The sequence below is a fragment of the Rhinoderma darwinii genome, chromosome 4 (genome assembly GCF_050947455.1).
Source record: "Rhinoderma darwinii isolate aRhiDar2 chromosome 4, aRhiDar2.hap1, whole genome shotgun sequence".
Taxonomy (NCBI): domain Eukaryota; kingdom Metazoa; phylum Chordata; class Amphibia; order Anura; family Rhinodermatidae; genus Rhinoderma; species Rhinoderma darwinii.
The window spans coordinates 395,083,431-395,100,081 of NC_134690.1; positions in this window are offsets into that span (position 1 = coordinate 395,083,431).

Genomic DNA, 16,651 nt, shown 5'->3' on the forward strand with positions numbered 1-16,651 from the left:
TATACAAGAATATAACTACTATAATACTGCCTCCTATATACAAGAATATAACTACTATAATACTGCCTCCTATGTACAAGAATATAACTACTATAATACTGCCCCTATGTACAAAAATATAATTACTATAATACTGCCTCCTATGTACAAGAATATAACTACTATAATACTGCCCCCTATCTACAAGAATATAACTACTTTAATACTGCCCCTTATGTACAAGAATATAACTACTATAATACTGCCCCTATATACAAGAATATAACTACTATAATACTGCCTCTGATGTACAGGAATATAACTACTTTAAGGGCATGACCACACGTGGCGGATTTCCTCCGCAACTGTCCGCATCAATGCCGCACAGAATCTGTGTTGCAGATTCTGCTGCGGATCTGCACAAAATGTGCAGTAAATTGATGCGGACTAGCTGCTGCGGACTGCGGTTAAAGTACTTCCCTTCTCCCTATCAGTGCAGGATAGAGAGAAGGGACAGCACTTTCCCTTGTGAAAGTCAAAGAAATTCATACCGGCCGTTGTCTTGGTGACGCGTCCCTCCTTCGGCATCCAGCCCGATCTCCCTGGATGACGCGGCAGTCCATGTGACCGCTGCAGCCTGTTATTAGCCTGTGATTGGCTGCAGCCGTCACTTAGACTGAAACGTCATCCTGGGAGGCCGGACTGGAGACAGAAGCAGGGAGTTCTCGGTAAGTATGAACTTCTATTTTTTTACAGGTTGCTGTATATTGGGATCTGTAGTCACTGTCCCGGGTGCAGAAACAGTTACTGCCGATCGCTTAACTCTTTCAGCACCCTGGACAGTGACTATTTACTGACGTCTCCTAGCAACGCTCCCGTCATTACGGGAGCCCCATTGACTTCCTCAGTCTGGCTGTAGACCTAGAAATACATAGGTCCAGCCAGAATGAAGAAATGTCAAGTTAAAAAAGCAAGACGGATCCGCAGCACACATAACATGTGCATGACAGCTGCGGACTTCATTGCGGAAATTAGAATCTCCATTGAAGTCAATGGAGAAATTCCGCCATGAGTCCGCCACTGCTCCGCAACAGACAGAGCATGCTGCGGACACCAAATTCCGCTCCGCAGCCTATGCTCCGCAGCGGAATTTTACGCCTCGTCTAAACGAACACTGCTAAATTAAAGTGTAAGTCAATGGACAAACGGCTCCGCTGCGGATTAACGCTGCGGAGTGTCCGCAGCGGAATTTAAGTGAAATTCCGCCACGTGTGAACCCAGCCTTATACTGCCCCCTATATACAAGAATATAACTACTATAATACTGTCCCCTATGTACAAGAATATAACTACTATAATACTGCCCCTATATACAAGAATATAACTACTATAATACTGCCCCCTATATACAAGAATATAACTACTTTAATACTGCCCCCTATATACAAGAATATAACTACTATAATACTGTCCCCTATGTACAAGAATATAACTACTATAATACTTCCCCTATATACAAGAATATAACTACTATAATACTGCCACCTATATACAAGAATATAACTACTATAATACTGCCCCCTATATACAAGAATATAACTACTATAATACTGCCACCTATCTACAAGAATATAACTACTATAATACTGCTCCTATATACAAGAATATAACTACTATAATACTGTCCCCTATGTACAAGAATATAACTACTATAATACTGCCCCTATATACAAGAATATAACTACTATAATACTGCCCCCTATATACAAGAATATAACTACTTTAATACTGCCCCCTATATACAAGAATATAACTACTATAATACTGTCCCCTATGTACAAGAATATAACTACTATAATACTGCCCCTATATACAAGAATATAACTACTATAATACTGCCACCTATATACAAGAATATAACTACTATAATACTGCTCCCTATATTCAAGAATATAACTACTATAATACTGCCACCTATCTACAAGAATATAACTACTATAATACTGCTCCTATATACAAGAATATAACTACTATAATACTGCCACCTATATACAAGAATATAACTACTATAATACTGCCCCCTATATACAAGAATATAACTACTATAATACTGCTTCCTATATACAAGAATATAACTACTATAATACTGCCCCCCTATGTAGAAGAATATAACTACTATAATACTGCCCACTATGTACAAGAATATAACTACTATAATATTGCCCCCTATGCACAAGAATATATTCAGTGTAATACTGAAATAGAGAAACGTTATGTTACATAAACGTTATATGGGGAATACTGGAATTAAGTTCCTCCCTAGGATGTATAAATATTATGAAAATGCCAAAAATGCATTGTAAGGGGAGATACACACGAACGTTGCGTTTTTGCGCGCGCAAACAACGCAGCGTTTTGCGAGCGCAAAAACCATTTGACAGCTGCGTGTGTCATGCGTGTCTGATGCGCGGCTGCGTGATTTTCGCGCAGCCGGCATCATAGAGATGAGGCTTGTCAACGCCCGTCACTGTCCAAGGTGCTGAAAGAGCTAAATGTTTCAGCACCCTCGACAGTGAATGCCGAACACAACAGCGAAAAACATGTTAAAAAAAAAGATGAAGTTCCTACTTACCGAGAACTTCCCGGCCGTTGCCTTGGTGACGCGTCCTTGGTGACGCGTCCTTGGTGACGCGCCTCTCTTGACATCGGGCCCCACCTCCCTGGATGACGCAGCAGTCCAAGTGACCGCTGCAGCCTGTGATTGGCTGCAGCCTGTGCTTGGCCTGTGATTGGCTGGAGCTGTCACTTGAACTGAAGTGTCATCCCGGGAGGTCGGACTGTAGGAAGGAGACAGGAGTAATCGGTAAGTTAGAACTTCGGTTTTTTTTTACAGGTTAATGTATTTTGGGATCGCAAGTCACTGTCCATGGTGCTGAAACAGTTTAACTCTTTCAGCACCATGGACAGTGACTATCTCCTGACGTCGCGTACCGATAATTTTTTTGCCGGGATCGGCCAAAACGAGTTTGGCCGAACCCGGTGAAGTTCGGTACGCTTGTCCGGCTTCGCTAATCGCAAAGACACTCCGTTTGGATGTTCGGAAACAGAAAAGCACGTGGTGCTTTTCGGTTTTCATTCATCCTTTTCACTGCTGTTGCGCGAATCACGCTCGTTCAACGGAAGTGCTTCCGTGTGGTGCGCGTGATTTTCACGCACCCATTGACTTCAATGGGTGCGTGATGCGCGAAATACGCAGAGTTTTTGAACCTGTCGCGCTTTTTGCGCAGCAGACAAACGCTGCGCAAAAAGCACGGACTGTCTGTACTGCCCCATAGACTTGTATTGTCCATGCGTGCCGCGTGAAAACCACGCGGCCCGCACGGACCGAATACACGCTCGTGTGAATCCCCCCTAAAGGTCATGTTTAGGGGGGATTCACACGAGCGTGTATTCGGTCCGTGCGGGCCGCGTGGTTTTCACGCGGCACGCATGGACCAATACAAGTCTATGGGGCAGTACAGACAGTCCGTGCTTTTTGCGCAGCGTTTGTCTGCTGCGCAAAATGCGCGACAGGTTCAATAACTCTGCGTATTTCGCGCATCACGCACCCATTGAAGTCAATGGGTGCGTGAAAATCACGCGCACCACACGGAAGCACTTCCGTGGGACGAGCGTGATTCGCGCAACAGCAGTGAAAAGGATGAATGAAAACCGAAAAGCACCACGTGCTTTTCTGTTTCCGAACATCCAAACGGAGTGTCTTTGCGTACCGAACTTCACCGGGTTCGGCCAAACTCGTTTTGGCCGATCCCGGCAAAAAAATTATCGGTACGCGACGTCAGGAGATACTCACTGTCCATGGTGCTGAAAGAGTTAAACTGTTTCAGCACCATGGACAGTGACTTGCGATCCCAAAATACATTAACCTGTAAAAAAAACCCGAAGTTCTAACTTACCGATTACTCCTGTCTCCTTCCTGCAGTCCGACCTCCCGGGATGACACTTCAGTTCAAGTGACAGCTCCAGCCAATCACAGGCCAAGCACAGGCTGCAGCCAATCACAGGCTGCAGCGGTCACTTGGACTGCTGCGTCATCCAGGGAGGTGGGGCCCGATGTCAAGAGAGGCGCGTCACCAAGGACGCGTCACCAAGGACGCGTCACCAAGGCAACGGCCGGGAAGTTCTCGGTAAGTAGGAACTTTATCTTTTTTTTGTACAGGTTTTTCGCTGTTGTGTTCGGCATTCACTGTCGAGGGTGCTGAAAGATTTAGCTCTTTCAGCACCTTGGACAGTGACGGGCGTTGACAAGCCTCATCTCTATGATGCCGGCTGCGCGAAAATCACGCAGCCGCGCATCAGACACGCATGACACACGCAGCTGTCAAATGGTTTTTGCGCTCGCAAAACGCTGCGTTGTTTGCGCGCGCAAAAACGCAACGTTCGTGTGAATCTCCCCTTAAGTTTAGTTTCTTGTTCAGCAGCATGTCACTATAATGATAAGACATTGTATCACATATAAATGCCACATGTCAACATTTTTGTAATGTTTTTTTGTTTTCTTCTACGACTTCATCTGCCTTCATGGCTGTGCCTAATAGGGTAATGTATAATGTAATTTGCAGGGCTAACTGACAATGGACCAGAGGTCCTGATTAAAAATAACACCTTGGTAGATTCAGACCGGGGTTCCTTGGGCCCGTAGAGGACATTATTCTGAGGGTGCAGCCCCAGCTGTACAGAACATGTATATGTTCACTATTAATTGCATTGTAATCTTTGTTATCATTGTACCCAGGACATATCATCAATAAGGTCTAATCGGTTATTTGTAAATTATCCCATAAGATATTGACCCTAGTGGCAAGTGATTTGCTCCAGAGACAGCTGTCAGTGGGGTTTTCTTCTGCTAGACCTTTATTTTGGACAACATTATGTTAGAGCCTGGGCACACTGGATGGTCCTCTGGTACTCTGTTGGGCCAGTCTGACTTTGTACCCTAGGAATAAAATCAAGCAAAATACTTTTGTAACATCATCACAATAGAACACGGCTTATAAATAAAGACTATCAATTGTTACACCTTCAAAGTATAGCACATATTATAAATAACGACAAACACTATTGTGACATTACAAGAATAAAACACAGCATAAAGATAAATATAAACACTAGTGTGACATCATCTCAATAGAGCCCAGCCTATGAATGAAGACAGTCTATTACTACATAATCAATATAGGTCACAGCATATAAATAAAGCTTAACACTATTTTGACATCATGAAAATAAAATAGCCTAAAGACTAATACAGAGCCTATGAATAAATTAAAAAAATATTGTGGCCCCACAATAAAACACAGCCTGTGAATAAATGTAAACATAACAGTGAGGCTTCGTTCACATCTGCGCTAGGATGACGTTCAGTCAGAGCTTTCCGTCGGAACGGAACCCTGACAGACACATACGTAAATCCTAGGTTTCCATTTCCATCACCATTGATTTCAATGGTGACAGATCCGGTGCCAATGGTTTTAGTTTATCTCCATTGTGTAAGGGTTCCATCGTTTTGACGGAATCAATACCGTAGTCGACTTCGCTATTCATTCCGTCAAAACGACGGAACCCCTGCACAATGGAGACAAACGGAAACCGGATCCGTCATCATTGAAATTAATGGTGATGGAAACGGATACCTATGGTTTCTGTTAGTGTCTGTCAGGGTTCCGTTCCGACGGGAGCTCTAGTGCAGATGTGAACGAAGCCTTACATCAACACAATAAAACAGAGTCCAGGAATAAAGAGAGATATTATTGTGACATCATCACTATAGGACACTGCTTATGAATAAAGATCGCACATTCTTGTGACATCATCACAATAAAACAGCCTTGGAACAACGGCAAACACTATTGTAACATCACCACAATAGAGCAGAGCCTACGAATAAAGACAAACACTATTGTAAAATGATTACAATAGAGCACAGCCTAAGAATAAAGAAACAGACTATTGCAATATAATTAATACATTAAGACAATTGCGATATCCTCATAATAGAACAGCCTAAAGACTATTAGACTAAAGTCTTTTGTGATACCACCTCCTGAAACCCCCGACAGTCAGATGAGATCACTAGGGGCAGATGTGGCCGGCCACACATTTCCCTTGCAGTGACGACTAGAGGGAAAATGTAGTGTTACATGGCGAACTTTCGAATGAATGGGCAACCATGTAATACATGACTAAGCTGAGTCTTGCAAAGCAGGCACCGCTCTATCATAATGGTTCTACCCTTTGGCCTATAGAGAGGTGTCTCAAGCGGTGGATCCACTATGATGTCTCCTATAATAGGGATTGTCCTTGTGCTACAATCCCTATAAATCTCCTTTTTTGTCGAATTGCATCTCCTGGTTTCCAATTGAGTCACTCGTCCACTGCACATTTATCTGCCAGGTTTGGATTTTAGACTTAAAGAATTACACAAAGTGTAATGAATATTTTATGAGTAGTTTAAAGCAATGGCTCTCGTAGAAGATACACCAGTCAATGATTGAATAACATGTTAAGTGACTATTACTTCCTGCGACCCTACAGATCGTAGTGGCAGAATGGCTTCCAATTTTTATCTGTCTGTCCACAATTCTGTGCACTGTATCACTCTCATCTTGTCAGGATCTAAAGTACTCGTTATCCTATTCCAAATTTATGAATAAAATACTAGAGCTACAGTGAAGACCGACACATGGGTACAGCAGTAAATGACTGACACATGGGCAGAACAGTAGACGACTGACACGTGGGCAGAACAGTAGACGACTGACACGTGGGCAGAACAGTAGACGACTGACACGTGGGCAGAACAGTAGACGACTGACACATGGGCAGAACAGTAGACAACTAACACCTGGGCAGAACAGTAGACGATGCAGAAATTGTATTTTTTATACACGGTACTTCGAGTCTGTAAAGTCTTAAAGTGTAATTCCAACTTTGAAAAATCATTTTATTTCAGGACTAAAATTCTGTGTGTAAAGGATCTGCCAGACACAGCTTCTGTGTCGACGCCCGTGGTTAATCAGTCTGCACCTGCTCCTAGGTCTGTTAGAGTGAATCGATCTGCTACCACTCAGGCTGGTAGGCTGAGGAGTGGGAGAACCTATCACAGCCTGGCCAGACGGTTCTAGCTCCCGCCCTCGGCCTATTTATACCTTCATTTCCTGCTTGTCTTTGCCTGTGATTCTTTCCCGTTTCCTGGCTCTGCTACTCCTTCTATTATTATTGACCTTGCTTCATTTTGACCCTGGCTTTACTGACTACGCTCCTGCTCTGCGTTTGGTACCTCGTACACTCCTGGTTTGACTCGGCTCGTTCACTACTCCTGTTGCTTACGGTGTTGCCGTGGGCAACTGCCCCATTTCCCTTAGCTTCTGTGTACCCTTGTCTGTTTGGCTGTCGTACACATATTGAGCGTAGAGACCGTCGCCCTGTTGTACGTCGTCGCCTAGGAGGGGCCGTGCAAGTAGGCAGGGACTGAGTGGCGCGTAGATTAGGGCTCACCTGTCTGTCTCCCTACAGGTCCAAGCCCTGGCTCAGAGGGGCAACCAGCGGGATTCCTACCCTGGTAGTGCCCCCCACCTCACCTCTTGAACCCCACCTCAAGTTGCCTGACCGGTTCTCAGGGGACCGGAAGACTTTTTTTCTCCTTTCGGGAGAGTTGTAGGCTCTATTTCCGTCTAAGGCGCCACTCCTCAGGTTCTGAGAGCCAGCGAGTGGGTATAATTATGTCCCGGCTCCAGGATGGGCCCCAAGAATGGGCCTTCTCCTTGGCTCCTGATGCCCCTGAACTTTCTTCTGTTGACCTTTTTTTTTCTGCTCTCGGGCTCATCTATGACGAAACTGACAAGACTGCCTTGGCCGAGAGGGTACGTCAGGGTAAGAGACCCGTTGAGGAGTACTGTTCTGACTTTAGGAAGTGGTGTGTTGCTTCTCGGTGGAATGACCCTGCCTTGAGGTGCCAGTTTAGATTGGGTCTGTCGAACGCCCTGAAGGACCTGTTAGTTAGCTACCCCTCCTCAGACTCTCTAGATCAGGCTATGGCTTTAGCGGTACATCTTGACCGATGTCTCAGGGAACGACGACTTGAACGTTCTGAGGCCGTCACCTTTGGCTCCCCTATGATGGCTCCAGAGGTTCCGTTGCTTCGTTCTTCCACGGAGAACTCGGATGAACAGATGCAACTCGGGGCCTCCGTGTCTCCCCAACAACGTAGAGATTTCCGCAGGAGGAATGGTCTCTGCTTCTATTGTGGGGATGGCAAGCATCAGTTGAACTCCTGTCCCAGGCGCAAGAATAAGCAGCCGGAAAACTTCCGCGCCTAAGTGACCATCGGGGAGGTCGCTTGGGCGCACAGGTATTTCCCATAAACATGAAGCCTAATAAAATCTTGCTTCCCTTTCAGGTTTCTTTTGATGGTAGGTCTGCCACCGGGAGTGCCTTCGTGGATTCAGGGTCTGCTGCTACTATTATGTCTGTGTAATTTGCTATGTCTCTAGCTATGCCACTAATTGATTTACCTAAACCTGTCCCGGTAGTGGGTATAGACACACCGCTTGCCAATGGTTATTTTATGCAGCATACCCCTGTTTTTTAACTCATTGTTGGCTCCATTCATTTGGAGCAATGTTCTGTGTTAGTGATGCAGGGGTTATCATCCGATTTGATTTTAGGCCTCCCTTGGTTGCAGACGCATAATCCCACTTTTGACTGGAATACTGGTGATCTTACTAAATGGGGTAATGAATACATGACGTCATGTTTTTCTATTAATTTGGTTTCTCTCGTTGAGGAGGTGACCTCCTCATAGAGAGTACGATTGCGCAATCGATTTGGTACCAGGAGCAAGGCTCCCTAAATGTAGGATATTTAATCTCTCTTGTCCTGAACGTGAAGCCATGAGAGGTTATATCCAGGAAAGCCTGGCCAAGGGTTACATTTGCCCCTCTACTTCTCCGGTAGGTGCTGGCTTCTTCTTCGTGGGGAAGAAGGATGGTGGTCTTATGCAGTTCATCGATTACCGAAATTTTAATAAGATTACTGTAAGGAACCAATATCCCCTTCCTTTGATTCCTGATCTCTTCAATCAGGTTCAGGGGGCCCAATGGTTCTCTAAGTTCGATCTTCGGGGAGCTTATAACCTTATCCGGATCAGAAAGGGGGATGAGTGGAAGACTGCATTTAATACACCCGAAGGTCATTTCGAATATCTCGTCATGCCCTTTGGGTTGTGTAATGCTCCCGCGGTCTTCCAGAATTTCATAAATGAGATTTTAAGAGACTATCTGGGGGTATTTCTTGTAGTGTACCTTGACGATATACTTGTGTTTTCCAAGGATTAGTCCTCCCACATTGAGGATGTTAGAAAGGTGCTCCATGCCCTTCGGGAAAACAAACTCTTTGCTAAAACCGAAAAATGTGTGTTTGGGGTGCAGGAGATACCATTTTTGGGTCAAATCCTCACTCCTAACGAATTCCACATGGACCCTGCCAAGGTTCAGGCTGTGGCAGAATGGGTCCGCCCTGCCTCCCTGAAGGCCTTACAGTGTTTCCTGTGGTTTGCTAATTATTACAGGAGATTTATTGCTAACTTCTCGGCCATCGCTAAGCCTCTTACGGACCTTACTCGCAAAGGTGCTGATCTCCTCCACTGGCCTCCGGAGGCAGTCCAGGCTTTTGAGATCCTTAAGAGGTGCTTTGTCTCTGCCCCAGTGCTGATTCAGCCTAACCAAATGGAGCCATTTATCGTGGAGGTTGACGCCTCGAGGTGGGAGTGGGTGCTGTTTTGTCCCAGGGTTCTAGGTCTCTCACCCATCTCCGTCCCTGTGCCTACTTCTCCTGGAAGTTCTTCTCCACCGAGAGAAATTATGAAGTTGCCATTAAATGGGCATTTGAAGAGTGGCGCCACTTCCTGGAGGAGGTTAGGCACCAGGTAACGGTCCTTACTGACCACAAGAATCTGGTTTTCCTAGAATCTGCCCAGAGGCTAAACCCGAGACAAGCTCGATGGGCGTTGTTTTTACGAGGTTCAACTTTGTGGTTACCTATAGGGCTGGGTCAAAAAATAATAAAGCTGATGCTCTGTCGCGTAGCTTCATGGCTAGCCCTCCTTCTGAGGAGGACCCCGCTTGTATTTTGCCCCCAGGTATAATCATATCCTCCATTGATTCAGACTTAGTCTCCGAAATTGCGGCTGATCAAGGTTCTGCTCCCGAGAACCTTCCTGAGAACAAGCTGTTTGTTCCCCTGCAATTCCGGCTCAAGGAGAATCATGACTCCGCACTATCTGGCCATCCAGGCATGCTGGATACCAAGCACCTCATTTCTAGAACCTATTGGTGGCCTGGGTTGCCTAAAGACGTTAAGGCCTACGTTGCCGCTTGTGAGATTTGTGCTAGGTCAAAGACTCCCAGGTCCCGACCAGCGGGCTTACTATGTTCTTTGCCCATTCCCCAGAGACCTTGGACCCATATCTCCATGGATTTTATCACCGATCTGCCTCCATCCCAAGGCAAGTCGGTGGTGTGGGTTGTAGTAGACCGCTTCAGTAAGATGTGCCACTTTGTACCCCTCAAGAAACTACCCAATGCCAAGACGTTAGCTACCTTGTTTGTCAAACACATCCTGCGTCTCCATGGGGTCCCGGTCAATATTGTTTCTGACAGAGGGGTACAATTTGTTTCATTATATTGGAGAGCTTTCTGTAAGAAGCTGGAGATTGATCTGTCCTTTTCCTCGGCCTTCCATCCTGAAACTAATGGCCAAACTTAGAGGACTAATCAGTCTCTAGAACAATACTAAAGGTGTTTTATCTCAGACTGTCAAAATGATTGGGTCTCCTTCATTCCCCTCGCCGAATTTTCCCTTAATAACCGGGTCAGTAACTCATCAGGGGTCTCCCCCTTCTTCTGTAATTTTGGGTTTAATCCACGGTTCTCCTCCGTTTCTCCTGGTGGTTCCAACAATCCCGAGGTAGATGTCATTCATTGGGAACTGTGCACAGTCTGGGCCCAGGTTCAGAAGAACCTTGAGGCGTCCCAGAACATCCAAAAGACCCAGGCAGATAAAAGACGTTCTACTAACCCCTTATTTGTGGTCGGGAATCTGGTGTGGCTGTCATCTAAAAATTTGCGCCTTAAAGTTCCGGCCAAGAAATTTGCTCCCCGGTATATAGGGCCATACAAAATCATGGAAGTCCTCAACCCTGTCTCCTTCCAGCTGGAGTTACCCCCGTCTTTTCAGATACACAACGTATTCCATGCCTCGCTCTTGAAAAGCTGCTCCCCGTCCTTGGCTTCATCGAGGAAACCTTCGGTCCGTGTTCCTACTCCGGATGGGGTAGAATTCGAGGTAGCCAAGATTGGGGACAGCAGGATGGTCCAAGGCTCCCTCCAGTACCTGGTCCATTGGAGAGGATACGGGCCTGAGGAGAGGACTTGGGTACCCGCCCGGGATGTTCACGCCGGTATATTGCTCAGAAAATTTCATCTTCGGTTCCCCAACAAGCCAGGCCCACCTAGGAAGGGTCCAGTGGCCCCTCATAAAAGGGGGGGTACTGTAAAGGGTTTGCCAGACACAGGGTCTGTGTCGACGCCCAGGGTTAATCAGCCCTCATCAGCTCCAAGGTCTGCTAGAGTGACGCGATCTGTTACCACTCAGGCTTGCAGGCTGACAGTTCTAGCTCCCGCCCTTGGTCTATTTATACCCTCACTTGCAGCATGCTCCTTAACTGTGATTGTCTGGTTTCCTGGCTCTGCGATTCCTGCTATTCTCCCGATTGACCGCTGTTACTTGTGGACCCTGACTTGCCTGACTATTCTCCTGCTCTATTTGCTACTACATACTCCCCTGGTTTGATTTGGCTCGTTCACCATTCCCTGTTGCTCACAGTGTCTCCATGGGCAACTGCCCCAACCCCCCCCCCCCTTGCTTCTGTGTGCGCTTGTCTTGTGTTTTCTGTCTTGCACTTACTGAGTGTAGGGACCGTCGCCCAGTTGTACGCCGTCACTTAGGACGGGCCGTGCAAGTAGGCAGGGACTGGGTTGCGGGTAGATTAGGGCTCACCTGTCCGTCTCCCTACCCCGATTCATTACACATACAATGCTAGAAATCCACCGATATAGTTCCAAAATTTACACCATACAGTGCCAGAAATTACTTCAAACAGTGCCAGAGATCCCCTGATATACTGCCAGAGATACCACCTTACAGTGCCAAAGAGTGTACCAGATATAGTACCAGAGATGCCTCTTTACAGTGCCAGAGATACCACCTTACGGCTCCATAGATGCCTCCATTTAGTACTAGAGTTACCTCTTTACTGCGCCACAGATGCCTCCATACAGTACTAGAGATACGGCCTTCCGGATTTCTACATACAGTGACAGATGCCCCACACAGCGCCAGAGATGCCCCACACAGCGCCAGAGATGCCCCATACAGTGCCAGAGATGCCCCATATATTTCCAGAGATGCCCCATATATTTCCAGAGATGCCCCATACAGTGCCAGAGATGCCCCATACAGCGCCAGAGATGCCCCATACAGCACCAGAGATGCCCCATATAGTACCAGACATGCCCCATACAGTGCCAGAGATGCCCTATATAGTGCCAGATATGCCCCATACAGTGCCAGGGTTGCCCCATACAGCACCAGAGATGCCCCATACAGTGCCAGAGATGCCCCATACATTGCCAGAGATGCCCCATATAGTGCCAGAGATGCCGCATACAGTGCCAGAGATGCCCCATATAGTGCCAGAGATGCCCCGTACAGTGCCAGAGATGCCCCATATAGTGCCAGAGATGCCCCATATAGTGCCAGAGATGCCCCATACAGTGCCAGAGATGCACCATACAGTGCCAGAGATTCCCCATACAGTGTCAGAGTTTTACTGCTCGCGGGAAAAAGACGCCGACGCCTCCCATTGAAATCAATGGGAGGCATTTTCGGGCCGTTTTTGCAGAGTTTTGCTACGCGGTTTCCGCGTCATTAAAACTCGGCAAAATACCTGTGTGAACATAGCCTAATACTACATTACTATAATAATACTACATTACTATAATTAATAATACTACATTACAATAACAATACTACATTAGTATAATAGCAATACTACATTACTATAATACTACATTACTATAACAATACTACATTACTATAATAATAATACATTACTATAACAATACTACACGACTATAAAAATACTACATTACTATAATACTACATTACTATAATGCTTGTATATCACTATAACTATACTACATTACTATAATAATACTAAATTACTATAAAAATACTACATTACTACACTACATTACTATAATACATTACTAAAATAATACTACACTACTATAACAATACTACATTACTATAATAATACTACACTACTACATTACTATAATAATAATAATACATTACTATAATAATACTACATTACTATAATACTACATTACTATAACAATACTACATTACTATAACAATACTACATTACTATAATACTACATTACTATAATAATACTACATTACTATAATACTACATTACTATAATAACACTACATTACTATAATACTACATTACTATAATAATACTACATTACTATAATACTAGATTACTATAATAATACTACATTACTATAATATTACATTACTATAATACATTGCAATAATAATACTACACTACTATAATAACACTACATTACTATAATACTACATTACTATAACAATACTACATTACTATAACTATACTAAATTACTATAATGCTACTACTTTACTATAATGCTACTACATTACTATAACAATACTACATTACTATAATAATAATACATTACTATAATACTACATTAATATAACAATACTACATTACTATAATAATATTAATACATTACTAGAATACTACATTTCTATAGTACTACATTACTATAATAATACTACATTACTATAATACTACATTACTATAATAACACTACATTACTATAATAATACTACATTACTATAATACTACATTACTATAATAATACTACATTACTATAATGCTACATTACTATAATACTACATTACTATAATAACACTAAATTACTATAATACTACATTACTATAATACTACATTACTATAACACTACATTACTATAATAACACTACATTACTATAATACTACATTACTATAATAATACTACATTACTATAATGCTACATTACTATAATACTACATTACTATAATAACACTACATTACTATAATACTACATTACTATAATAATACTACATTACTATAATACTACATTACTATAATAATACTACATTACTATAATACTACATTACTATAATAATACTACATTACTATAATACTACATTACTATAATAACACTACATTACTATAATACTACATTACTATAATAATACTACATTACTATAATACTACATTACTATAATAATACTACATTACTATAATACTACATTACTATAATAATACTACATTACTATAACACTACATTACTATAACACTACATTACTATAATTCTACATTACTATAACAGCACATTACTATAATACTACATTACTATAACACTACATTACTATAATACTACATTACTATACTACTACATTACTTTAACACTACTACATTACTATAATACTACATTACTATAATAATACTACATTACTATAATACTACATTACTTTAACAATACTACATTACTATAATAATACTACATTACTATAATACTACATTACTATAACAATACTACATTACTAGAACAATACTACATTACTATAATGCTACTACTTTACTATAATGCTACTACATTACTATAACAATACTACATTACTATAACAATACTACATTACTATAATACTACATTACTATAATAATACTACACTACTTTAACAATACTACATTACTATAATAATACATTACTATAGCAATACTACAATATTATAATACTGCATTACTATAATAACACTACATTACTATAATAATACTACATTACTATAACAATACTACCTTACTATAATAACACTACATTACTATAATACTACATTACTATAACAAAATTACATTACTATAATACTACATTACTATAATTATAATAATAATAACACTACATTACTATAATAACAATACTACATTACAATAATAATACTACATTACTATAGCGAAACTACATTACTCTAATAATACTACATTACTATAATAACAATACTATATTACTATAATACTACATGACTATAACAATACTACATGACTATAATAACAATACTACATTACTATAATAATACTACATACTATAATAACAATACTACATTACTATAATAATACTACATACTATAATAACAATACTACATTATAATAATACTACATACTATAATAACAATACTACATTACTATAACAATACTACATTACTATAATAACAATACTACATTACTATAATAATACTACATACTATAATAACAATACTACATTACTATAATAATACTACATACTATAATAATAATAATACAGTACTATAACAATACTAGATTAATAGAATAACAATACTAAATTACTATAACAATGCTACATTACTATTACAATACTACATTACTATAAAGCTACATTACTATAACAATACTACATTACTATAAAGCTACATTACTATAACAATACTGCGTTACTATAATAATACTACATTACTATAACAATACTACATTACTATAATAATACTACATTACTATAACAATACTATATTACTATAATAACACTACATTACTATAACAATACTACATTACTATAATAATACTACATTACTATAAAGCTACATTACTATAACAATACTGCGTTACTATAATAATACTACAATACTATAATACTACATTACTATAATAATGCCACTGGGTTTAAACTTAGCATAAATTTGCGGGTTTACTCCATGTGCTTATTTTAACAATCCAGTTTAAGTGTCGCTAATTGCAGTCTGGCGGCTATGTTGTCAGCGTTTGGCAGACACAAGAATATCAAGATTGGGCTGCCCCTTCTTAGATAGTGCTACAATACTGCCCTCTGTAGATAATGCCACAGTGCTCTCTATAGATAATGCCACACCCCCTGTAGATAATGCCACAACCCTCCTAGATAATGCCACAGTGTCCTCTGTAGATACTGCCACACTGCCCTCTGTAGATATTGAGACACTGCCCTCTCTAGGTACTGCCACACTGCCCTCTGTAGATACAGCCCTCTGTAGATACTGTCACACTGCCCTCTGTAGATACTGCCACAGTGCCCTCTGTAGATAGTGCCACACACCCTTGAAGATAGCGCCAGCCCCCTGTAGATAGCAACCCCCCCCCCCCCATAGATAGCGCCATTGGGACTCCCTCTAAGAGTGGAATCCCCAGTGTCACGGTTGAGACTGTCAGGAATGAGCGTGCAAATAAATCCGCAACCCCAAATCCGTCACAACTCTGATCAACAGAATCTAAGGCAGGTTGGAGTTTGCTGCATAGAACCCAGGTTGTTTTAACAGAGTTCAGTGTTGGATAGGAGGTGCCATGCAGGCAATACCAGAGCAGATAACAAAACAGCCAGAGAGAAAACAGAAAGTCCAAATCACAAAGCTAGTGGATATCAGGGATTGCAGA